Source organism: Meles meles, chromosome 4 (genome assembly GCF_922984935.1).
Source record: "Meles meles chromosome 4, mMelMel3.1 paternal haplotype, whole genome shotgun sequence".
Classification (NCBI taxonomy): Eukaryota; Metazoa; Chordata; class Mammalia; order Carnivora; family Mustelidae; genus Meles; species Meles meles.
The window spans coordinates 27,826,479-27,853,894 of NC_060069.1; the positions used below are offsets into that span (position 1 = coordinate 27,826,479).

The window sequence follows — 27,416 nt, forward strand, 5'->3', positions numbered from 1 at the left end:
ACGATTCAAAGAGATGATACACAGTCCAGGTTACCAGCTCTGTGCCTGCATCAGGTAGGCCTTCAGGACGCTCTCCCTTCAGCCCTTTCCTTCTCTTGGATGTGCTCTGGAGACACTCATTACCGCAAGAGGCCAGACTTCTCTGGTTCCCTGTCCTCTTGCCTCAGGAGCCTGCAGCCCTCTGCCCATCTCATCTACATGCTAATGCAATTTCTGAGCATGATCTATCCTAAGCATTGCTACAAATCCTGGGAGATTTATTACGTTCCTTAGTTCTATAGATCAGGGACGATTTTTTATAAATTCCTGCTTTTACTGAACAATTTAATATGCCATTGTCTGGGCAACAGAATTTGCCTCAATTAGATTTTCAGGCTAATGTGGGGAGGAACTTTCCCCCTTCCTCTCCAGCAGTATTAGGAAAGGCCATAAGTCCTGCTCAAAAACATAATTTGCTGCTGCCTTGCAAGGAACTTGAAACCTGACTTTCTGTGGCAGCCATGCTGTATCTTTCCCTCTGCTTCAGGACTGGTGTCTTGTTGAGGTGGCTGAGGCTGCCCAGGAGAAGACCCCACTGCCCTAGTGGGGGACTGGGCACTGGCCATGCAGAGACCCTCCCCCACCGGGGGACATTGACCTTGGAGAATGAATCACCGTCCACCCCTGGGGTCTGGTCCTTAGCTGTGTAAGCTCAGAAATTCAATCTTTGAAGTCCAAAAGTTATTGGATGCTTGAATCAACATTGCCAATGAAGGACCCGAGATGAGAACAGACCAGAAAGAAAATTTATTAATTTCAAGCAGACAGGACATTCACATCAGTAGGGCGAGCACATTCTGTCCCTGAGGGCATCACTCTTCCGGAAGCCAAGTTATCTGATGGTGGCTTAGTGAAACCCAAGTGTGAACTTCTTGTGATACCAGCCACTCCTGGGCAGAGGGTGGGAGGCCCTGCCAGTGGGCCACCTCTGCTCCTACCTGTTCGGACTTCTGTGGTTCATCAGCCTTCATGAGGGACCCATTCTTCCGCAAAGGGTTGATTCTCCTGTGGGCCTGGGGCTTGTCCTGGGATTTCTACCCTTCTGCTCACTCCATCATGAGCTGATTCCTCGCTTACTCTCAAGACATCCTTAATGTCTTCCTTTCCACACTCGTGGCTCTGTTAGTCACCATGCAGGTGGAATCTTGGTTTTGACTGGACTTGAGAGTGGGCAGGAAGTGGGGGTCAAAGTTGACTCGGGCGGTAATCTGGGTGACAGGCTGGTGGGTGGCACAATCTGGATCCACGTAATGATAGTCACCGTTTGTAAGAGTGCTGGGCTACAGGCAAGAGAATCATTAGCTCATTTAATCTTCTAAAATGCCTACAATGAACATATGTGTATATTTCCCAATTGGCTGAATGACAACTTTGATAAATTTACTTGGTTTTCTCATTATTTAGTTTTAATTGACCAGTTTTCATTTTGTGCTCATAACAACATTTACACAGAGACTTCACGGTGTCCTTGCTCCCACTTCCTCTGTTGCTCCTGGGGCCTAAGGGTAGAGAGAAGGGAAACAGAGGGAGAGAAAGAAGTATAATATATTCTTTAATAAGGAGAATTTTTATGAGCATATTCTTTACTCATGTCTTTTTATTCATAAGGATAACATATTTATAAGTCTTTATAATAAAGAACACAGTCCTGGAATGCATTCCCTTTATGCTCCCACCCTGATGAGCCTGCCTCTCTTCTGTCCCCTTTCTCCCTGTCAACCTCCCCCACCACTCTGTCCTGGTACCTTGGTCTCCAGCTGTGGCAGCAGAGAGCTGGGGAATATTGAACAGTAGTTCAACTATTGTTGAACCATAGTTGTTTGAGCTATTGTTCAATAATAGTTGAACTATTGTTCAATATTCCATAAATTCTTGTTATGGAACCAAGATGAACTGATCAATGAAAACAGAATACTTCAAAGGATCTAACGATATAAGGGATTGCTCATTTGATGATGGACTGGGCCTCAGTGTTTTGGGTGACCTGTTCATTTGGCTTGGCTTTTGGTTTAACTCTCCAGATGAAGTGACAAGGAGGCATTTCCCAAATGAGCAAGCAGAGGCTGGAGAAGCAATAACAAGTGTTAGATCCACAATTTAAAAAGGCTTGTTTGGGGGCACCTGGGTAACTCAGTCAGTTAAGGGTCTGACTCTTGATTTTGACTCAGGTCATGATCTCAGGGTCATGAGATGGAGCCCCGCATTAGGCTCTGAGCTCGGTGTGGGGTCTGCTTAGATTCTCTCTCCCTCTGCCCCTCCCCTCTCTCTAAAATTACATAAATCTTTAAAAAAAAAGAGGCTTGCCTGAAGGTGATTTGGTGTCTTTGTGCCATTCAGCAGGACAAGAGCACAGAAGAGAGGACAGGATAAAACCCCAGATGGTTTCCCTGTGTCTCTAAAGAGCTGTATTGGGAGGGAATTGATTTTCAAGTGTCAAAAATGCAAATGCTTAAAAAGGCTAGGAAAAGTGAGGAAACAATTGGCAAGATAAAGGAATTAGAAAAATCTAATTTACTCTAAACAAACAAACAAACAAACCCAAAACAGTGCAAAGTGTGATGCTACATGGCCCCATCACTTGGTGCTAATGACAGGGAGGCAGTAGGGACAGGTGGGGATTGTGGTGAACCCAAGAGGGAGATTCCATCAGTGTTACAGATCCTTTGATTTTTCCAAAAGAGCTTGAAATCCTGATTTTGATATCAGATCTCCCAAGTTGTAAGTGCAACTTCAAATTACTGCACAACACCATGCAGTCTGAGCAAATCTGGAGGCTGGATCTGGTCTATAAATTTGCAGCCATGAAGGTGAGCCATCACCAAACCTGGAAGCTGAGTCAAAACCATGGATTCCATGTGGTTGTGGGCATCTGTAAATTCTGATTATGATGAATAAGTCAAGAAATGATCTCAGTGCTTCCAAGAACAACCTTTTACCACCAAAGGAAATCAGTTTCAAATATATCACCTGGTACCTGTCGTGAAGCATTTAAAGAGCCGACTTTGAAGACAGAAATCTGGTGCTGAATCCCAGCCCCACCACCTAGCAGACATGCAACCTTGAGCAAATCAATTAACTTCTTGGTGCCTTTATTTCCTATCTCAATTCCTGTGATCCTTCAATGTAGTAAGATAAGAAAATCTAGATAAGTGGCAGATAGGAGGCTCTCAAGAAACGGTACTTGCTAAAATAGCCAGAGTGATGATTATCTCTGATAATCATGATAATTGTTGTCAGTACATATATTTATAATCCCCCAAGAAAGCTCTAATGGAAATTGGCTGCTCAAAGTTCTTTTCATGGGTGATTTTTCCATGAGGTTGGCGAGGCACTTGGATGTTTCTTTCTCATTTCATTTACATAGGAAGTCACAAAGCTTAGCACCTTTTTGTGATTCTATCAGAAAAGCATTCAGGCAACTCAAATAATCCAATCAAACCCAAACGTGGTGCGAATTTCTGACACTTGACTTACAAAGCATAAGGCATCTCCAAATACTTCTCTCTACTGGCCATTAAGGGAGGCTGTGTACTGGGAGGATTCACATAGAATTCAGGTCCTTTCTCATGCACAGGCTCCTTCATTGTGTTTTCCACGCCTTCCACACTGCCTGTACTGGCCGTCTCTTACTGTGCTCTTCAGCTCAACCAGGGCTGAAATCACTGCACTTCATAAGCCAAGTGGTCGTCCCCACCATAGTTTCTCCAGGGCCTGCACAGGCACATGCGCGTGCGCGCAAACACACACACACACACACACACACACACACACACACACACACACACACACACCTTTCCACAACACTCAGTACCAGAGCTTAAGCTTTAACCCTCTATGGGAGTGGGGAAGAGTGTATGTGGGATACAGGGACCATTATGTTTTGAATGAGTGAGAAAGGCTCTCAACGCAATCCCCAGTTGCTCCAGGTCATGCTAACAGAGAAATCTGACCTGCTTCACAGTGTAACCAGCACTCGGAAATGTGGGGCTTGGGCTTCCAGGACAGTTGATGGCAAATGTCCAGGACTCCTAACATCATCTCTGACTCACTCCCCACTGCTACCTGCACCAGCTTCTGTCTTTCAGGTTTGGTGTCCTGATTCTAGCCCCAGCTCAGACCTGATGTGACAGATGTTACTTCTCCTGATGAGCTTTGGGCCCTCGTAGCAGATGCTGTGGGGGCCCCACCTTGAACAGTACCTTGCACATGGACCCCATGATGTCCATTCCAGCAGCTGCAACTTGCTGCCTGAAGAAGGACTCTCTGGCTACTTAAGCCCACTGAGCTGGCACCAGGCGCAAGTTGTTTTGGGGGGTTAAGCCTCACCCCTCAGCAACGTTCAATCAATGATAGATGGGAGTTGGGGTGAATAAATACTCCAACTTCCTCGCCCCCTGTAGGAGAGACAACTCCGAAGTGTGTTCTACCTATGTCCCAGGGGTCCCGGGCGGGGGGATGAACTCCAAATGCTAACATGGGTAACCGACATGTTAGAGCACCTAGTATCACTCTCATCCCCTTTTCAACACATTCCCTGCCCTCATACTGATGTTTTCTAGGCTCGCTTCCCAAATAAGCTTGACCCAGGGTCTGCTTCTAGGGTAGCCCAATCTAAGACAGCTTTCTTCCTTATCCTACAGAGTAAGATAAAACTCACTAACCACCTGATCGTGTCAGACTTGAGAGTTACTTCACCTTAGCTTCCTGAAATGGGCGCCATTTTTACTCTCACTAGACAGATAAGAAAATGGAGGCCACAGGGCCAGCAAGGGGCAAAGCCAGGATTTGAACTCATATCTTTCTGGCTCCCAAAGTTCTGCTTGCTCCATCCCATGATGCTCACCTGGTTCCTTTCATCCTGGCTCTCTTTCCTGCCTAATCAAGCCTTGGCTACAAGGACAGAAGTGGGCATGGCTGACCAGTTACTGTGACACTAATTATCACCACAAGTAAAAGAGCAGGAAATTGTAATTCAGGAACTGAGTGTACCAAGACAGCTGGCTTCAGCCCACAGAGGCAAGCAGCATTATTATTTTAAGAATCCTCCCGGGCACAGAAGAGCAGCCTTTGTGTCTGTGGAGGTTGGTACAGGGATGGTGGTGCCCTCCCCATCAACGGGCTGTGTAGGAAGACCCACAGAAAATGGAAAAACCCAGCTTGGACACTTTCTGATCTGCTACTCCTTATAAGAAAAAAAGGATGAATGATCTGGAGACCTGGCTTCTAATTCTCAACTGTCTGTGTAAGTTTTGGCTTCTTGCTTCCCTGCACAGGATCTCATTTTTTGGGTTACATGTATTGGATGCCTGATGGTCCCATCAACTGCTGCAGACGGAGTGAATTTCAAGAGTTGGATGCTTCATTTGGATGTTTTACCACAAAGTTTGGCCTATGGCTCACCCCAGATCCAACTTCATCTTTGGATAGATAAATAAGACAATCATCATGTCCCATTTGGAGCTCAAAGGAAACATTTGCCCAAAAATAGATTTCTACAATGTGTTTGTTCCAGCCTGAAATTCTAGAAAAGATGGACATCTGTTCATGCTTGCATTCAAATAACCAAGAGTACTTTAGGACACACCTGTGTTCTAGGTCCTGAACTTGGCCGCGTGGTTCAAAAATAGATAACACTAGGCTGTGACCCCAAGGGTCAGGAAATACTGGAAAGCAACGAGCAGGAATGAGTGTGAAGGAAAACAACCTGGATTCTCTCTGCTTCACCTGAGAAATGGCCTCAGTGAGTTCCCCTCTAGTGGGGAATTAACTATAGTAGCGCTGTCAAGGAAGGTCAACTCCATCTGGACCAGGGGAAATTGTTTCTAGTATGGCAGAGGGGAGGAGGTCTCCCAGGAGAATGAGGAAAGGCTTCATAGAGGAGATTGTGTTTGAGTGGAGCCTTGAAAAGGGCACAGGACTTCAGCAGCTGGAGACGGGAAGAGGATGTTCCAGGCAAAGCAAATGTATGCAAAGTCCCCAGACATGGTCCAGGGCGCAAATTGTTTCAGTTGGATGCCACAAAGGCTGTCAGAAAAGAAAAGGATAAGGGGAAGGAAGACTGAAATAGACTACTCGATCATATGAAAAAGCTTCTGAATTCAGACCAAGGAGTGGGAGATTTGGTCAGGAGTTGGTAGATGAGCCCTACCAGTTAGGGTTCTGAGTTACAAGCCACAGGAATCAATTCCAACTAACTTTAGCAAAGAGAAGACTTTATTAGAAGAATACAATAGAGCTCCTAGAATTAAAGGAAAGGCTGACCAACCAGACCTCGAAAAATCCAGGGACCAGGAAATCTAGAAGGAAATAGTGATAAGGAGTCATGAACAGTGGAATAGTCCTTAACAACTAGTCCTCAAAGCTCAGTGACTTATAACCAGAAACCTTTTGTTTGTCTTGTTCGTGGGCCTGAGGGTTGGCTGGGTTGGCTCTATTTCAGCCTACAGGAAAGTTGAGGTGTGCAATACATTGTCTTTCCATTCTCCTTGGACCAGTGGCTACCTGAGGCTTAGCTTTTCATAACAGGGAGTAGAAGAGCAAGTCAAACTACCGAAGAACATCCAGCAACGCTGAGTAAGATTTCCTTGGCCAGAGCAAGCCCCATGGAGAAAGAGAAGGAAAAATAAGAAAGGGAATCTATGATGGGTGTGTAAATGAGTGTGTGTGTTTTAGGGGGTGGACAAGATACTCTAACTAGTACATAGGGGCAGTCTGCCAGTAGGATTATAACACTGGAGGTTCGACGTTTCTGCTTCCCTCAGAAACTCAGCGAATCTAGCTTTCCCCGCTTCTTGGCCACACGTCTTCTGACAATGGACGATGGATGCAGGACACCCTGGGGATGTTAATGTAACCCTTACCCTCACAGTGTGGGAAACTCTTGGGAGGTTTTTACACATTCTTACTCAGACCCAGATGAGGAAACTGACTCCCCAGGGAGTAGCCTTCATACCCAAGTTCTTGATTGAAGAACTGAATTCTGTGGCCTCCCAAGACTGACCTCCCAGTACTGACCATTAAGGATCCCAAAAGATGAAGCTACTTATCTCAGAAGCTCAGGGGGTGAGAGAGAGAGGAGCACTCACCTTCTTGTCACCCCTCAGGCTGGGGAGCAAAGCTTCCAGAGGTTGTCCTGAAACCATGCCTCGCCCCAACTCTTCGAACCTGGGTTCCTAGGACATCTGGCCATGACATCTCAGTAGGTGTTGTGCCTCTGGCTGGTCTCTAGTTCAAAGCTAAAACTTTTCATTCCAACTGGTGATTTTCCTCTCTTGGCCAGGCTGAGGCTCCTGTTTCTATAAGCAGAGCCCTGGTTGCTAGGTGACATCCTGGCTCCCAGTTCTGGAGGCAGAAACGAACTGAAGAGATTTGAAGCTTGCACTTTGAAGACAGAATATGAAACCTAAAAGAGGAGATACGACCCTAACTTAATTGGAGGGTTATATAACCACCAGACATGGTTCTAGTGTCCTCCCCACCACCCTGCCGGGACCAGTGGGATATCTTTAAATGTATTTTTTCAAAATAGGAGGAAAAGTAGGAAGTTGAGCTGATAAATATAGTTGGCTCTTTTGATTGGGAGAGGAAACTTCTAATTACATCGCTTTTCTAAGCTCCATCAATCAGATCTACACCTTCATTAGCCTCTGAATCATTAGTAGAACTTATTAAAACAATTAGATCTGCAGAGAACTGCAGCCATCAGCATTTCTGACAGCTGCATTGGGGATTTAAACTTTTCATTAAAATTGGATGGAGCCTCTTGCAAATCAATAAGGAATAGATGAACATTCCAAGTGAAAAATGAGCAAAGAACGTGAATAGATAATTTGCCAAAGAACCACGAGTGGCCAATAAACAAATGAAAAAATTTCCAAACTCAATAGCAACTGCAAAAATACATTAAAACAGTCATGATAAAGCATTTTTAGTCTATTAAACGACAAGTATTCTTTAAGTGGTACTATACAGGATGATATACAGTAAATGTGTTATTTTGACACACTATTGGTCAAAATGCAGTTAAGGAAGACCTTTCTGGAAAGCAGTTTGGCCACATATTGAAATCCTTAAACATAGATGCAACTTCCCGCCACGCTATGCGGTATCCTTATTCACGAAGATGTTCACACATTAGTTAGAAAATGGGAGACATCTGAAAAAATATGTATCTAACAGAGCAAGAAGAAATCATTTAATTACACACAAACATATTCTCAAGATGGTGGAAGGAAAAAAAAGGAACTTCTAAAGTTGGATACGCTTCCTGGGTTCCTTTTTGTAAGATGAAAAGGAAAAATTGTTTATGCTTGAATGCCAGTAGCTGGGGGTTCCCAAACTTTCTTGATTCATGGAAGTGTTGGTGCCTCAGAAATTTTTTTTTATGACTTTATTTATTTGTCAGAGACAGAGCATGCGCGCACAAGCAGGGGGAGCAGCAGGCAGAGGGAGAAACACGATCCCTGCTGAGCAAAGAGCCCGATCCCTGGACCCTGAGATCATGAACTGAGCCAAAGGCAGACTCTTAAATAACTGAGCCACCCAGGCGCCCCATTGTGCCTCAGGAATTCTTTTATGGAGCCCCTGGGCACTGCCCCCCACTGAATAAAAATCTGACAGTTTGATGAATTAAGTAGTTGGGTTCAAACAGTTGAACAGTAGTAGTCTGTACGATGGGTGACAGACATTGCTAGGTTTCCATCAGAAATTTAAAACACCTGCTGGCAGCCCTGTGAGTTTCCTTCTGCACCCCGAGGGTTCCTCAGCACACACTTTGGGACTGAAGCAGCTCTATAGCCGATGTGGTTAAGTCCTGGAACCTGTGCTGCCTGTGTTTGAACATGGGCTCCCCCACTTGCTAATGATCTGTTGCAGATCAGCTTTCCTGGGCCTTAGTTTCCTCCTCTGTTAGGTGTAGATAACACAAGTACCTTCCTCTCAGGGTTCTTGTGAGCTCTGTGAAATGCTGGCTGCCTGGCTTTTGGCAAGAACTTAGTAAATATCAGCCCTCTTGAGCCCTCACAGGAGACGGTAGGTGACTTGGACTTTTTTCTTTTCTTTTAAGATTTTATTTATTTATCTGACAGAGAGAGAGAGAGAGAGAGCAGGAGAGCATAGCAGGGGAAGTGACAGAGGGAGAAGCAAGGTCCCCGCTGAGCAGGGAGCCCAGTGTGGGGCTTGATCCCAGGACCCTGGGATCATGACCTGGGCTGAAGGCAGACGCTTAACCAACTGAGCCACCCAGGCCCCTTATACATTTTTTCTTTATATTGTTTTTGCATTTCCAAAATGTCACACAATAAGCATGTATTACTTTCATAATAAATAAACTTCTTTCTTTATTTTTAAACCAGAGAACGTAGCATTTCAGCTCCCCCTGTCCTGAGCTCTGGGCACCGGCAGGAGAGAGGGTGGGACAGGTCACACGGCTGCAGGCATTCAAGACATTTCCGCTTCTGCAGACCAGGGGTGCCTTGGTCATTATGCATCAAGAATACTAATGACAGACCTGTGCCCCTGAGACAAATAATACATTCTATGTTAATAATAATAATAAAAGGAAAAGAATATTCATGAATAATTGAACACTACATCAAAAAATAATGATGTACTATATGTTGGCTAACTGAACATAATAAGAAAACTTGGAAAATAAAAAAAATGTAGGAAGAGGAAAAAATAAGTAAAAGTTAAAAAAAAAAGAACGTCCCTTGGGAATCTTATTTACTATAAAATGGTAGACGGCATAGATGTGTCCCCAACCCCAGGTGTCTTGGCATTTGCTTCTGCTCCAGCTGTCCCCTCGGAAGTGCCCCTGCCCCTTCTTTGCCTGGCTAGTTCCCACATCCCGATCCAGACTCGTTCTTCCTGCTCAATCCTGGGTGAGCTAGGAGGCCATCCTCTGATGACCTCTACTTTATTGAAATTTTCCTTGTCTGGGTCCACTTGCTGTCACCTCCCTCCCCTTGCCCACCACTGCCTGTTTCCTTGAGGAGAGCTGCATGAGTTTCATCTGCTTGGCATTCAGTGGGTGTTTCATAAATGTTTGAATTTGAACATCTCCTTCGTGGAAGAGGAGAGGAATTTACATTTGTTATTATTACATTCCTTGGGAACAAGTTTACTCTCAGCATACCCAAATTCTATTAGAAGGTCATAGGTCCTGCTACGGGGTTGGGTGTGGAGCAGACTGCCCCTTGGGGGTAAGTATGTGGGGGGTACCTTGTGGGGTCATTGTGGCAGCCAAGCCTTCAGCGTGGGCTGAAGCACTATTTCTGAGAATGACCAGCTAGCTAGAAGGGGCTGAGCGCTGAGACATGAGGCTTCATGTCCACTCACGAGCCATGCGCAACCTGTGGCCGTCTGCTCACCCAGCAAATGGTGATCAGGCACCTACTGCAGACACGGCCTGATACCAAGAACTAGAAGATCGGCAGCAGGGGTGTGAATCTTGAGGGGCGACACACACCAGCAACTCTAAGACATCAGGCCATGGCTGCTGGGACAGAGGCATGAACGAAGCCCACTGGGGACCATGGCAAGTGATGGGGGTGGGGGGAGCGTCTAGAGGAAGGAGGGGACTAGTTTGGTATGAAATATAGCAGACAGTCTTCCACGTGGAGCGGGAGAGAAGAAGGGGAAGAGAGAGGCGAGGGGTCCCGGGGCCTGAGAAGAGCAGGAACAAAGTTGGGAGTGCAAGGCATGTTGAGGAGGGAGGGTCCCAGTGCAGTAACGGTGCAGCTTCTACCTGGTGTCCCCCCATGTCACCCCCTACTCTGGAGGTGTGTCCAGGAAAGAAAGATGGTCCCAGGCTTACTCAGTGCTCACTGCTCTGTTGAGTCCTGGGCAATGGGCGGGGGCTTCCAAAAGTGGAATCCTGTGAGCTAGATTCCAAAGGGAGGGTAAAGGCAAAGTGTTGACATACAGGAGACACAGTCCGGAAGTCCCTAATCCAGAAGCACTTCCTGGAGGTCCTGAGACGAGCCTCCAGGGACAGGCTAGCAGGGACACGGCATCTTTACTTCCCGTCCACCTCCCAGTACAGACAAGCAGGACCCTTCGTCAAGTGTCTCAGGGAAAGAAAAATGGTCTTCCCCTACTGCTCCTTGTTCCCCATCCCACAACAGCCACCCCCAGCAGAGCAGCCTCCAAAAAACTAGCGATGTTTAATTATACACAATGAAATCTTCCCAGTTTGTATGAATGGAGATTAGGGGGATAAGGAATCGGAGTAGCTGCTTGTGTGCTTATTAACCTTTAAATTAACTTTTTCATTATTTCAATATATAATATACATTTATCACAAAAAATAGGAAAATGCCTACACATTAACATGAAAAAATTAAAACACTGCAATTCTATAATTTACAGATTACTGATGTACTAATGTACAGTGTGTACCCTTTGTGGGGGATTAAATTATTGGTCCCAATTCTCCACTACCCTGTAGTAGTATTAAATGTCCACACCTTGTCATGGCCTCATAGCAGGTGGGCTAAACTACCCTGCCCTTTGATTTCAGACTTTGCTTTGGCCAATGGGGTGCGAGCAGACTGATGCAGTCAGTGCCTTGAGGTTTGCTCATGGGGCAGGGTTTTCCAATTTATACTCTTGCCTTTCACCAAGAGAAGCACGTGCCTCAAGTAAGCGTGGGTCTAAGGAGGAAAGGAAACACATGGCATAGCCCCAACCTCAGCCCAAAGTCCCACCAAGGCCAACCCACATAATTCCAGATGACTTGCCAATGAAAGAGTAAGGAATAAATGCGGATTATAGCACACCACTGAGATGTTCGGGTTATTTTGTGCACTATTGTGGCAACTAATGACCCATACACTCGGCAAGACCTTTTTCTATACACAGTTTTTCATCAAAATGAGATCATACTGTACAGTTTTGTAGGCCACTTATTTTTATTCTTATGCTTAGATAAATGTTTATTTTTTTAAAAGATTTTATTTATTCATTTGTCAGAGAGAGAGCACAGGCAGACAGAATGGCAGGCAAAGGCAGAGGGAGAAGCAGGCTCCCTGTTGAGCAAGGAGCAGGATGTGGGACTCATCCCAGGATGCTGGGATCATGACCTGAGCCGAAGGCAGCAGCTTAACCAACTGAGTCACCCAGGCATCCTGGTAAATATTTATTTTATCTAACATTCAAACCACACCCCAATTTCTCCAACTGACGAAGACAATACCCTGTACAGCTGGTATACCCAAACCAGTTTCAAATCAAGGCTCTGACATTGCATCTGGTCATGTACTTAAATCTCTTTTAACCTCTCGCAGTCTCCTTTGGGATGACAGTGGCATGTGGAAGTTGATTTTGGCTAGAGAACACCTTAGGTGATGCCATGTGCTTCAGACGCCTTTGGAAGACCTTAATGCCTGGACGACTCTTTTGCCACACTTTCACATACCAGATAAGTCAAAGCCAAGGCTAAGGCCTGACTGATTGCATCAGTAAAGGTAAGACCCCTTTTAGATTTAGCCAGGATGGCTCACCCAGGCAGTGAAAGGAAGTAGCCGAAGATGCAAGTTTGCCATGATCCTTGTCCACATAGCAAAAGGGACGATGCTGAAACCACAGGGGCAGGTGACCATATGGTAGGCGGACCAGCCAAGTGAAGATTGAAGTTGAGCAGGGAACAAGCTGCACCCATGTTTGGGGGCAGGGGGCAGCAGGGGTGGACCAGAAGCCCCCATTCCTTAGCAGAACCTGGGAAGCGAGGAGAGACTTGTACAACAGCCTCCCAGGGGGGATAGGGAGGCCAGTGGGAGATGGCCTCATGGCCGCTCCCTACAAGTCTCACATCCTGTGTTCCGAGATTACAGGATGTTCTGCCAAGACCAGATTGGCCACTGCTCAAGCCTTTGCTTGGGTGGGTACATTCAAGGTCACCATGACTCTCCGTGAAGCCGTCTTCCTACACCTTCCTGAACGATCCTAAGGTTGCCTGTTGAGTGAAGGTGATGAAGGTCTGAACACCCCACTAAAACGCTCTGTGTGATGATCCTATGCTACTTCACGAATGCTCAGTTACCTGTCAACTGTTCCATTGAGGATGGCTGCAACAAGGAGCAAAGCCTGTCCAATCAACCGTTGTAATAGTATTGGTGAAGCAATAATCTGCCCTTCCTTCTGCATCTTTTGGCTGGCATTCTTCTGGGAAGTGAGATTTCCTTCTGCCCTGGAGCTCTCCAGCACCTCAAAATTAAGTTCCTACTGAAAATGGGGGATTAATGCTTGATTTTTACAATGGCATATTCTAATTTTTATTATTAAAAAAATTCAAAGATACACAAAAGTTGAAAGAATAGTACTGTGAACACTCCTTTGGTCACCACTCAGAGTGAAAAACTGTCAACACTTACTGTATTTGCTTTATCTCTGTGTGTATATATTTGATTTTTTATTTTTATTGAAAGTAAATTGCAAACATCGTGATACTTCACTCATTATTTCCACAAGCATTTCCTCGGAATAACGATATTTTGCTCCATAAACGCAAAGTCCTTATAACCCCAAAGAAAATTAATATTAATCTCCAATATTGTATTCGTAATATAATATATACAACCCAACCTTAGACTCAAATTTAAATTTCCCTCATTGTCCCCCAAATATCTTTTATATCTTTTTTTCAAACAAAACAAAACAAGAATCCAATCAAATGTCATGCATTACTTTGACTGTGTCTGTTTACTCTATTTTAGTCTAGATAATCCTCTTCTTTTTCTCCAATGGCATTGTTTTTTTTTTTAAGAGGGTAGGCCAGTTGTCTCATATAATGTCTCAAATTCTGGATTAATGTCACTGGCTTCTTTATGGGCCATGTGATTTCCACTTCCATGGATTTCTTTTAGATCCAGATTACTTCCAAATGCTTAGTTGGGTCCAACTTAAATAATATCTGTGGCATCCATGAGTAATGTTGCCTCCATCATACTGTGTCTTTTCAGGAGAAAAGGTTGTCACACTGTAAGGGGTGCTGCATTTAGGTTAGCAATGCCTGTTTAGGTTAGTGGTTGACTGTGTAGGTTAGCAATGACCAGGTTTCGCCATTATAAAAGCATGTTTCCCCTTTGTGATTAGTAGGTAACCTTGGGGGTGATCTGTTGGCACAGTGGGGATGTATGTTCTCCAACAGCCTTTCACCGGTTGGGTGGGGCAGACAAGAATAATGGTCAGGCCATATGACAAGGAAAGGAGATGTTGTAGGGATGCATCTATAGGCCAAGGACAACGAGGACTGACAGCCCCCACCAGCAACTGCAAGAAGCAAGGAAGGATTGATGCTCTCTGTGCATTTCAGAGGAAGCACGGCCCTGCTGACACCTTCATATCCAAATTTTGGGGCCTCCAGAGCTCCGGAAAACAGGGTCATCTAGAAGAATTGCTGCATTGGGAGTCAAAGTCCTGGAGTTAACATTCTTACCAGCAGCTCATCTTGGAGTCTCTGTCTCCTCCTCTATGAAGTGGAGCCTACACTTGTCATACCTCCTTCAGAGAAGGGGATGTAAGGGTAACTACCTCCCTGTGTGTCACAAAGGGACATTGTTTTCTCAGGAAGTACATAAACCAATAAAGGCTACATATGAATCGGTAATTATATAGGCGGTTGCAAAATGATGCTTTGCTCTTCTCTGTTTATTAGCTGACATTTTTCTTCTGTAAAGGAAGAGCTTTCTCTCATCAACTAGGATGAACTAAAGTCCCCCCCCCCCCCCACACACACATGCAAAAGCAGGGTAAGTATGTTTCTTGTCCTTTTATCAATTTTCAGAACAAGTACTTAGTATATTGGTTCTCTCCCATGATGGCAATTAATTTTTTCTCCTCCCCTTAGAGGATTATTAGACAGACTCACATGTCTTTGTGTATTCAATGTTTTACGATAAATTGCAGTCATTATTCTTTTTTTGGTGCTCCGGTGGTCTCAAGTTTGGCCAGTGGGAAGCTCTTCAGATGGACCCCCATAACCCATCCTAGTGCGTACCTCATCATGACTCCCATCACTTCAGTGCTTGTAATTAATCAAGCAATGCACCGCGAGCGAATCCCAGTCTAAACTACGGACCTTGGGCAATAATGACACGTCAGTATAGATTCATCAGTTGTAATAAACAGGAGTGTGGGATGTTGATAGTGGGAGATGCTGGGCATGTGTGGGAGCTTCAGGAATGACAAGGGAACTCTCTGTACCTTCTGCTCAATTTGTCTGTGAATCTAAAACTGCTTTTAAAAAAGTATTTTTTAAAAAGAAATACATTAAATTTTTATTATGAAATGGCAAGCAATTAATAGTTATAGAGAATAAAAGAATGAACTAGGAAATATTTCACCCCTGCTTCTGTCCTTTCCTCCTTCTTCCATCTCTTTCCCAGCCCCTTCCTGGAGGTAATCACTAGGAACAGGGGACTATGTTACACGCACCCATGGTGTGTTATGTGAGTGTAAAAAAGAATGCAAAAGCTCTTTGTGTGCCAATATGGAGTGATTGCAGGACATAGTATTAATGGGGGGTGGAAATCAAGGTGCAAAACAGTGTGTTCAAGATGTTTGCTTCTGCAAAAGGAAGATGGAGAAAAAAGAATGTACATTTATTACATATCCGTATCTACTCGCTTAGTTTTGTTTTGTTTTTTAAGATTTTATTTATTTATTTGACAGAAGGAGACATGGGGAGAGAGGGAACACAAGCAGGGGGAATGGGAGAGAGAGAGAGAAGCAGGCTTCCCGCTGAGCAGGGAGCCCCATGTGGGGCTCAATCCTAGGACCCTGCAATCAGGACCTGAACCCAAAGCAGATGCTTAATGACTGAGCCACCCAGGCGCCCCTTTACCTGCTTAGTTTTACACGAAGAAAACACTGGAACGATAATCTGGAAACTAATAAAAATGGTTGCCTCTTGGAGGCGGGCTGGGGAAAGTGATGGAGGGATGGGAATGGAAATGAGGTTTTTCTGAATATAGCTCTTCATGTCATTTGGGTTTAACTACATCAAAATTTTTGCATATTCACGAAATAAAATTAAATAAGGAAGAAAAAAGCAAATCTTAAAATTGAAAACAAATCAGGCTAGAGGAACCTAACCGCATAACAAATTAGTAACAGCAATGCCAAGAAAAATGTTTTTCAGACATGTTTGACATGGTTCTCTGGCAGCATGTCCTTTGTGAGATGTATTCCAAGAGCAGAAAGAACTGCAAGAAAATATTTGACTTCACTTCATAGTTTTATTAGGAACAGTGCTGTTTTCATTTGGGGACGATCTCAGGTATGTTGTAGGATAAAGCAAAGAAGTAAATACCGGAAACTATTTATGTATTATGTATTACTAGAGAATAAAGCAATTAATTAAACATATTCTAATATTACAGGAACCAAACATTTTTGGGGTAAGAGAAAAGAGATTCAAAAACAAAATAAAACAGGGCGCCTGGGTGGCTCAGTGGATTAAGCCACTGCCTTCGGCTCAGGTCATGATCTCAGGGTCCTGGGATCGAGCCCCGCATCAGGCTCTCTGCTCCGCAGGGAGCCTGCTTCCTCCTCTCTCTCTGCCTGCCTCTCTGCCTACTTGTGATCTCTCTCTCTGTCAAATAAATAAATAAAATCTTTAAAAAAAAATAAAACAGACTTAATAAGAAATCTGACTTGTTAAGTTTGAACTAGAGTAAACATGAACCTATGATTTACACATGTGTACATAATATATATAAAGTCCATAAAGGTCCTGACAGTGTGACTTGTCGCAGTTTTAAAACCGAAAGACCTGTAACCTGGGAAGTGTCTCAGTTATATATAAACCATGTCTATGTTTAAATAGAATAAATAAAGATATAGACCTATCTTACACATAATATATAAAATATATCTACTTATATATGATCATTCTCTGCATTGAAAGGGCCTGGAAACAATAGCACCCCAGTAAACAGGGAGCATCCCAAGCACCTAGATCTTCAGTTCTGAATACCGTTCCCACACAAACGGACCAGGGCTCCTCAGGGTTAGGGCTGGGGCAGGGAACTCTGAGCAGAGTCTGAAACATCTTACTGGTCTAGAGAACAAGCAAATGCTTAGAGACTTCAGGGAACATTGTTTCCTGGGACTGAGGGAGCTCCCGGGACATGGGACTTTTGAGTTTGAAAGCTAGGACAAGTTGATCATTCAGTCAAGTCCTCTCTAGGTAAGCATTTGGATGATTTCCCTTTTTTTTGCCATTATAAATAATGTGACGATAACAACCCTCTCGCACGTTCGTTTTACATTTGTGGGTGTGCATCTTCAAGGTGGATTCCTGGCAGCGGAATTACTGGGTTAGAAAGTAAATGCATGTGAGCTTTTGTTAGATACTGACATTCTCCTCTGTGGGAGCAGAAATCGTGCTGTTTGACCTCTCGTTCTGTGCCCTGATACTTGGACCTGACCCAGCAGGGACGGAACATCTCACACCGTAGCTAGGAGGAGGCATGCAAATACCCTTGAGAATGACAACAAGTGACTGCGATTTATTTCCCGGGAGTATAAACGACTGCCCTCAGCTTTTCCCTAGATAACAGTCTGACGGCAGGACAAGGAGCAGGGAGGAAAAGATGCTTTGACATCTTTGGGGGAGGACCGAAGTCCAGACTTCCCCTGCACCCTGGTTCTGCCTGGGTTTCTCACACCCTGATACCCAACTCAGATGAGCTATCAGCCTCCAGCCCTACAATTCCAAGTCCATTCTCTTTCGACTCCCAGACCCTCGTCCCTCATTGACACAAGGCATTCTGACCAGGTCTGCCCTTTGGGACCCTCAGCTTATTTGGACTGTTGAGTTGGCATGAGGACAGCACACGTGACCTCCCATCTCCATCCTCACCCTCTCATCTCTAACGGGGTCACCACGCTTCTCCCCTTAACCCCGCCCATGCCTAGCACAGGACATTTCCATCCATGTACAAAGAAGCCTTCCCAGTGCAGCTGTCTTCAATTGTGTTTGTTTTCCTCCCGGCAGTTATACCACATACATCCACATAAGCATACCTGTATTTAGGAAACCCAAAGCAAATTCTGCAAGGAAATAAAGAAACTGGAATTACAGCTATTTTGCCTCAATCCACATGGAAACATCTCCAGCTCCGTGAGTTTCTAGGCCTGGCTACAGCCCTGTTCGGACAGGCTGTGTCTGCAAGAGCCTAGGGGCTCTGGATGGAACTCTGTCCCTTCCCTCTCCCCGGGGAAAGCATGGTGTTACTGTGACTGAGGAGTAGACTTATCAGTGTTTACAGGAATCAATCTCAAAGCAAAAAGTTGAGTGAAAGGACAAGTTGCAAAAAAAAGGGAATAGAGTGTGATACTCTCTTTTGAAGACCCAGGTAACTAAGTCTACGTCGTTCATGGAGACAGGCGCACTGGAACAGTATGCAGGGGCACGTCTAGGGGAGCCAGCTGGTCTCCGCTGGCTACCTCTGTGATCGGCGCCTGCCCCGTGCAGGGGGAAATATCTTGATACTGTGCTCCCCTCCAACAAAGGGGAAGTGTGCAGCAAACGTGGAGAGGTACACAGCCTTTAGTATGATTGGGGACTCACACATGGCAGGCAGGGAGGGAAAGGATTCACAGGAAAGAAGAGTTGACTTCCTTATAACTTACTTTTTCTTTCTCTTTTCTGTTTTTAAGAATATGAGAAAAATATGTCCAGATATTAGCAAGTATGTATCTGGATGCTTGTTATGGTATTCTATTTTTTTTTCATACAGCTTAAATTTTCCAGAATTGAAATATTTGTGTACATACATATTTTAGATGGAAGAGAAAGTCAAAATGCAAAAGAGCGAGAATGAATTCTGGGAATGGACTTAAAACCTCTCTGATTTGTGTAAAGGAGGAAGGGGAACAGGAGGGGGAGTGGTAATGAGTGAATCCATTCACAAACACCTGCCTTTTGACTCTATTAGTCACAAATTCCCTGCAACCCCGATGGCCTATCAAGGGCTGATTATGCATTCGGTGTTCACCCACCACTGAACGAGTAAAGTCGAGCCCTAGGCCCCGCCATGGAAAATCTCCAAGAGGAGAGAAGCGAGCCTGGAACCTCACAGAGGGTTGCCAGCTGTCCCCTGTGATTACCTCTGGAAAGGGGTTGGGAGGGACAGAGGGAGCAGTTGGGGACTTCTACATTTTGTGGTATATAATTATGCTTAGCTGTGTTTAATGTTTTACAGTAAGAATGAATTAATGTGTTGCTTTTTAAATTAAAATAATTTTAAGTGGCAAGGATCACAGGAGAGGGGCAGGTAAAGAGCCTGAGAGGACATAAGAAAGGCCCCAGGGAGTTGATACGGGGCCCCGAGGAATAGGTAGGATCTGGAAGACAGAACTGGGGAAGGAGAAAGACAGCAGGGCAGAGGCATCCAAGTGGGAAGTGGTGGTGGCCCCAGGGAGTATGGAGCTCTCCTGGGAAGGACCTGGTACATAGACTGGAGAAAGATTAGGATGGACTTTGAATTTTCAGACTGAGGGGATTGGCTCTATTTGCCACCTCCCCTCCCCCAAGCAATCAGACTACAGCCCAGAGGGGCTAGTGGTTGCCCGGGTCCCATAGTCCTGAGATGAGCTCTGCCCAGAGGTCCCTGGGGGATGGCCCAAGGCAGAGACTTCTCTGTCATCCTGTGTCTGCTGTGGGCAGCCCTGGGTATCACGTTCCCAGAAAAGGAGATGGGTGGGGGAAGGAAGGCGGGTGGACAAGGGCGTCCTTACTGAGCTATGATCAACTACTGGGCACTTGGCTTGGGATCTGGAATGAAACTAGAAAACCATTAATTTATCTAATCTGCTAATGAAGCTAATTGTCTGAATAACGGCACTTTTTTGTATAGTCATCATAAAGAAGCATAATGAGCATAGAAACAAAGGGTCTTTAATTTTTTTTCATGTCTAATCATCACTTTAAATATCCCTCCCTGCCCAGTTGCTGTAATTATAGGCTCTTGGTATAGGAGTGAAGCTGGTTTTCCAGAGGACATTGAGTTCACATCCTTGTTCTGCCAGAAAGTTGGCCCAGTCCTGTAGGAGCTCCTGAAATTAGGAATGTTTCTTTCTGTGCTCAGATTTCCTTGGATGTCTTCTGATCACACAGAGACAGACATGTCAGAACACGAAGAAACAGAGACAGAGATTCCCTCCCTACGCAATGGAGGAGAAGTCATATTGTGATAGAAAAACATGGTGCTATGGTGGGCACCATGGGTGCTAGGCAGATGGTTCTCCTGAGAGGACCGCAGAGCGGAATGCAGGGTGCGGCCATTGTGAACCTGGAATGCTCTGGAACCCTTGGTAAAAGGCCTGCTTGGGGGTGGTGATGGGGAAATAGGCAGAATGGACAATTCAGTCATCCCCACACCCACTGACAAGATCATCTCTAGGCAGTGCTATCAGTGTCCACCCTTGGAAATCCCTGCCATTTCTGGGCACAGCGAAAGGCTGACTCAATCAGCCATCTTTGTTGAGGGCTACTGACCCAGAGCCCATTAGACCTGCATCTGGGAAAGAGTGGGAAGAACCTGGAATTGACATGTCCTTCAGCCAGCCCTTAAGCAATGACTAATGGATGTGAATACCCCAGCACCATGGGCCCCCCATCCCGGAGCTCCTTCTTAGGATTGGCTCTAATTTCCCACTGCAGTAGCTGGCTGAATAGCACGCTTACTGGCTCCTCTCCCTTGTCCAAACACTTTTGTCCTTCACCATCCCGTGCTCTCTTCACCTTCCATGTAAACAACTTGCACTCAAATCCTTAACTCAAGATCTGCTTCTAGGGGAGCTCAAACCAAGACCCACTGCGCATACCCTGCTGTGGGCAGCTCCATCCAGAAACTATCACATTTGACCATTTGATTCAGCCCAGCTCCTCTGAGTCCTTGCTGCCCATGCGGCCTTCTGAACTTGGCTTCAGGTTTTCCACAGTGCTTGGCATCCTTGGAGGTGCCTCAGGAGCCTTGACAGGCAGGGAATAGGTAGTTCTGGGGTCCCCTCACTCTAAGCCAACCTGAACAGCTCTGCTTTCACCTTTTACACCCAAGGATTCCATCTGCAAAAAGACTTCGGCTACTGCCACTAAAGGAAGAAAGGGGACAATCACAGAGCAAACCCAGTGCTCACCCCAACATGAACTAAGGGCTCTAGGATTTTGAGTTTATAAGCCTATACCTTGGTCAGCCCATTGGATATGGGGTGTCACCATGAGGGAGGTCTGTTTGCCTTGCCCCAGGCCTGCCACCCTGGGATCACATAGCTGTCTTCACTTCCTGCTGCCTGGGTGAAGAACATGATCCATTGTCACTGACGCCCTCTGAAGAGAATCTAGAACACATCTCCTTTCCTGTATCTCTAGCCCACACTTCCATGTCTTCCCTCGCATAAACTCCTTCCAATCCATTGAAACGGACCATTCACTCTTCCTGATTTTCAGGGACAATTTATTTTTTCTTTTTCTTTTTCTTTTTTTAAATTAATTTTTTTTTTTTTTTTGACAGAGAGAGAGAGAGTGAGCACAAGCAGGGGGAGCAGAAGGCAAAGGGAGAGGGAAAAGCAGACTTCCTGCTGAACGGGGAGCCTAATGTAAGGCTCGATCCCAGGACCATGAGATCATGACCTGAGCTGAAAGTAGATTCTTAACCAGCTGAGCCACTCAGGAGCCCCTGAGGGACACTTTCTTACCTGGTGCTTGTGTTAGGCAAAATCATGGCCCCCAAAGATGCCCACTCTTTAGTTCTGGGAACCTATGACTATGTGACCCATATACGGTGAAAGAGATTCTGCAGATGTGATTGCACTAAGGATGCTGAGCTGGGGAGATTATCCTGGATTATTCAGATGGGCCCCTGTCATCACAAGAGACCTTAAAAATGCAAGAACAGAGAAGAGAGAAAGGGCAGGGAAGTCGGAGATGTGGTGGCAGAAGCAGAGCTCAGAATAATGTCATTTCTGGCTTTGCAGGTGGAGTGACCATGAGCCATGGAATGCACATAGTCTCTAGAAGATAGAAAAGGCAAGAAACTGATTCTAGAGCTTCCATAAAGGAATGCTGCCCTTCTGATTCCTGGATTTAAGCCCCATGAGATCCATTTCAGACCTCTGATGGCCAGAACTATAAGATAGTAAATTTGTGTTGTTTTAAACTACTAAGTTTACAGCAGCAGTAAGAGACTAATACACAGGATGCCTGGGTGGCTCAGTTGTTAAGCATCTGCCTTCGGCTCAGTTCATGATCCCAGGGTCCTGGGATCGGGGATCGAGCCCCGCATCGGGCTCCCAGCTCAGCAGGAAGTCTGCTTCTCCCTCTCCCTCTCCCCTGGCTTGTATTCCCTCCCTCGCTATCTCTCTGTCAAATAAATAAATAAAATCTTTTTTAAAAGACAGACAGAAAGAAACTAATACACAGTATCTTTGCTCTCTGCTGTTCCCTCTAGCCCAAACACCCATCCATCTTCCACCCCATCCCGCCCCCACCAAGCTCCCTACTTTCTGGGTGTCATGGAACTTCCCTTGTTCCTGCCTCTGCCCCCAGTGTTCAACCACCCCCCACAGGAATCTCAACAAAATCCCCAACTCCTTATGCCCCCGGTCCCAGGGCTGCTCTTCTGGCTTTCAAACACTTGCAGTCAACAGAAACAGTTTTTCTCTCAAGCACAATTGGTGCAGACTGTTTTGAAGAATTTTACTAAAAAAGTGTGGAGGAGGACAGGGGGTGAGCTCTCAAAGCACAAACATGAGAAAGATTAGTGACATAGTCAAGTGCAACAACCCAGTAGAAGCAGCAAAAAGCTGCATTAGGATCCTAGGGTCGTCTTCTTGGACCAATCTAAGTTACTATCCTGGCTTCCTGCCCTCTTCCTCCCTGCCTAGATCTCTCCATGGCTTCTGGATGATATCTCAGCCTTCTTGGAAATCCCTGAGGCCCTCTGAAGACGTCCCCTGTTCCTACAAAAGTGTGACCTTCCAGCCACTGGCTCCATCACTTCCAGTCTGAGGGTCTCAACCAGGCAGCAACCTTAGGAAGGGCTGATGCTCACAGTGACAGTGGGCACTATATAACTTATAACCCAAACTGGGACACTTTGGGGAGCAAAAGGAGTCAGTCGTAATTGTGTAAACCTGGGTGTTGTGCGCAAATCAGGCCATGTGGTCACCCTAGTGATGGGCAGTCTGACTCCCTGGTTTGGGTTGTCAGAGGACCCAGCTGGGGGACTCAGAGCTATCAACCTCTTCCCTTTCTGCCCACCTACTAGAGCGGATGGAGAACACAAACCTTACCTCGCAGGAACCACTCAGACATAGGAGACTGACAGCCAGACTATAACAACACTAACCATCCTCAGCGAAGGATTAACCAGTGTTCTGGGGGGAAAATGTGCTCTGTGCTCAGATAGAGCTGGAAAAGCTGGCTTGCTTAAAAGTGAGGAAGTTTTGGTCTATAAGTCAGGACTTCTCAGAACCTTTCATCTCCAGTGTGGGTCATGAAGCTCTAAGGAGAAAATACAGTATGCTATGTTTCCCTCAGAACACCATGGCTACCTTCTGGAAATCCCATATGGCATGTTGTGGGATAGTCTGAGGCGGATCTGAAATATCGGGGTGGCTCATAGTCTCTGATTAGGGAAATCCCAGCTTCCCTTCTCTTGGGAAGGCTACAGAGATGGGTGGTCAATCCCTGAAGATTCCTCAGAATCCTGCAAACCACCCAGCCATCCTTCTCCAGATGTGGTAGGAGAGCATGCAGGGGGGTGCATTCTGAGGCACAAGTCGAGCACACACTTATACCAGCTAAACTCCACACAGAGTCGGGCAGGTGTCCTCGCCTCCCAGCTGATGGCTGCTTTAGCAGTCGCTTCATCTTTTGCTAAGAAATCCAGGCGACTGACTGCAGAATGTGAGGTGATAACCCAGGGAGGGGTTCCTACCTTCAGTCTCACCCCTGGACCCCAGGCCCTGAAGATAAGCCTGCCTCTTGTCACGGATTCATTTTTACTGTCTTTCAAGCCCCAGACGATAGGTGCATGTAGGTGATGCTTGAGCTGAGCATCGATTTTTGCTTTGGAGGAGCCAGAGTCCCTGAAGTCTGCATATCCACAGTCTTCATCCATCATTTAGACATGAGCCTGGAGACTCAAAGCTGAGCTCATTCATGTGATGGCCCGCGTGAGCTGATCACCCACACAGGAAAAATGAAAAACAGTTTCCCTTACATGATTCAGCATTTATCATTACTCTGTTCCAGCCATCACCCTAGGCTTTTAGTCCTGTGCAACTTGGTACCTTAGAAATGAATCAAACCCAACTCCTATCAACTGGGAACAGCGTACATGCAAGGATTCAGAGGATGGTCGTGTGGTGTGGTGGGGAGAGCCCGGGCCAGGAAATTGGAAAATCCAGGACTGTTCCAGTTTTCTGTCTCTTAACAGTTTTGGATCTCAGCTTGTTTTTAATAAAAAATATAAATATAAAATACATAAATAAGAAATAAATATATATAATATATTATTATAGAATATATAATATAAATATAATAAATATAAATATAAAATATTTGAATGATAATTATAATAATCATGTGTCTGGTCTAACATTTGTGTCAAATGCAGCTGCATCAGAGTTCACCACCAAAACTAAGGTAAGCATAGAACGTAATTTTCTTTGTATGTTTGTATGTACGCATGTGTGTGTGCTCTATCTATATAGACATATATCATCCCAATTTGCTTTAGAGTCATTTCTCTCTGAGGGCAAAATATTTTCACATTTCCCAATTAAAGGTAATTCTACCTCTTCTAATTTGATTGTCTCTTTTGTGTAAATATTCAGTTAATTCTAAGTTCAAGCTTCCTGTCTGGGATTATGATGTTCACCCCCAAAGGAATATCCTTACCCCTTTTCCTTTCCAAAGGAAGTGCACATCAAAACTACATGAGAGAGATGCCATTTCACACTCACGAGGGGGGCTTTAATCAAAATCATAGATGGTAACAAGTGTGGGTGAGGATGTGGAGAGACTGGAACTCTCCTCCACTGCTGATGAGAACGCAGAACAGGACAGCCACTTTGGAAAGCCATCAGCAGTTACTTGGAAGGTTACACACAGAACTGTTATATGACCCAGAAGTTCCACTCCTAGGTATACACCCAAGGGAAATGAAAACATACATCCACACAAAAATCTGTATGCATTGTTTATAGCAGCACTATTCCTAAGAGCCAAAAAGCAGAAACAGTTCAAATGCTCATCAGCTAATGAATAGGTAAATAAAATGTTCATCCACACAATGAAATATTGTTAGTAAGGAAAAAGGAGGAAAATATTGATATATGCTACAATATGGATGGACCTCAAAAGCCTTGTGCTAAGTAAAAGAGTTGCAAGGGGCCATGGTATTGTATGATTCATCTACAGGAAATATTTAGAATAGGCAAATCCATAGAAACAGAAAGTAGACTGGTGGTTGCCTAGGGCTGGGGTGGGAGTTAGGAGAAGGGGCCCAGGTTTTTGTTTTGGGATGATGAAATGCTCCTGATTGATTGTGATGATGTTTGTATAACTCTGTGGATTCATTAAAAACCTTTGGCTTGGCATTACCCTGATCCCCAAACCAGGCAAAGACCCCACCAAAAAGGAGAATTTCAGACCAATATCCCTGGTGAATATGGATGCCAAGATTCTCAACAAGATCCTAGCAAATAAGATCCAACAGCACATTAAAAAGATAATCCACCAAGACCAGGTGGGATTCACCCCTGGGTTTCAAGGATGGTGCAATATTCGCAAATAGAACATTCGCAAATTTGATAGAAGAAATCAATAAGAGAAGAGAGAAGAACCACATGGTCCTCTCAATTGATGCAGAAGAAGCATTTGACAAAATCCAGCATCTGTTCCTGATTAAAACGCTTCAAAGTATAGGGATAGAGGGAACATTCCTTAACTTCATAAAATTCTATTTATGAAAAGCCCACAGCAAATATCATCCTCAATGGGAAAAAGCTCACAGCCTTCCCGTTGAGATCAGGAACACGACAAGGATGCCCACTCTACCTACTCTTGTTCAACATAGTATTAGAAGTCCTAGCAACAGCAATCAGACAACAAAGAGAAATAAAAAGTATTCAAATTGGCAATGAAGAAGTCAAACTCTCTCTCTTCACAGATGACATGATACTTTATATGGAAAACCCAAAAGACTCCACCCCCAAACTACTAGAACTCATATAGCAATTCAGTAATGTGGCAGGATACAAAGTCAATGTACAGAAATCAGTTGCTTTCTTGTACACAAACAATGAAAATACAGAAAGGGAAATTAAAGAATCAACTCCATTTACTATAGCACCAAGAACTATAAGATACCTGGGAATAAACCTAACCAAAGAGGTAAAGGATTTGTATTCAAGGAACTACAGAACACTCAAGAAAGAAATAGAAGAAGACACAAAAAGATGGAAGACCATTCCATGCTCATAGATCAGAAGAATAAATATTGTTAAAATGTCTATACTGCCTAGAACAATCTATACTTTCAATGACATTCTGATCAAAATTCCACGAGCATTTTTCAAAGAGCTGGAGCAAACAATCCTCAAATTTGTATGGAACCAGAAGAGACCCCAAATTGCTGAGGAAAGGTTGAAAAAGAAAAACAAAACTGGTGGCCTCACATTGCCTGATTTCAAGCTTTACTACAAATCTGTGATCACCAAGACAGCGTGGTACTGGCATAAAAACAGACTCATAGACCAGTGGAACAGAATAGAGAGCCCAGATATGGACCCTCAACTCTATGGCCAAATAATCTTTGACAAAGCAGAGGAAAAATACACAGTGGAAAAAAGACAGTCTCTTCAATAAATGGTACTGGGAAAATTGGACAGCTATATGTAGAAGAATGAAACTCGACCATTCTCTTACACCATACACAAAGATAAACTCAAGAGGGATAAAAGACCTCAATGTGAGGCAGGAATCCATCAGAATCCTAGAAGAGAACATAGGCAGTAATCTCTTCAATATCAGCCACAGCAACTTGTTTCAAGATATGTCTCCAAAGGCAAAGGAAACAAAAGCAAAAATGAATTTTTGGGACTTCATCAAGATCAAAATTTTCTGCACAGCAAAGAAACAGTCAACAAAACAAAGAGGCAACCCATGGAATGGGAGAAGATATTTGCAAATGACAGTACATACAAAAGGCCGATATCCAGGATCTATAAAGAACTCCTCAAAATCAACACACACAAAAGAGATAATCATGTCAAAAAATGGGCAGAAGACATGAACATACACTTCTCCAATGAAGACATACAAACGGTTATCAGACACATGAAAAAATGTTCATCATTAC

At 44.7% G+C, this 27,416-nt stretch overlaps 1 long non-coding RNA gene across 1 annotated transcript; it reads right to left on the reverse strand.

Annotated features, from left to right (window-relative positions):
• Positions 1–765: 765 nt before the first annotated feature.
• LOC123940608 lies at positions 766–7,365 on the reverse strand. The gene is made up of 2 exons (XR_006818088.1): positions 7,125–7,365; positions 766–1,538 (listed from the first exon to the last, which is right to left on the reverse strand). It is a non-coding gene; the product is annotated as an uncharacterized LOC123940608 (long non-coding RNA).
• Between the last annotated feature and the right edge of the window lie 20,051 nt (positions 7,366–27,416).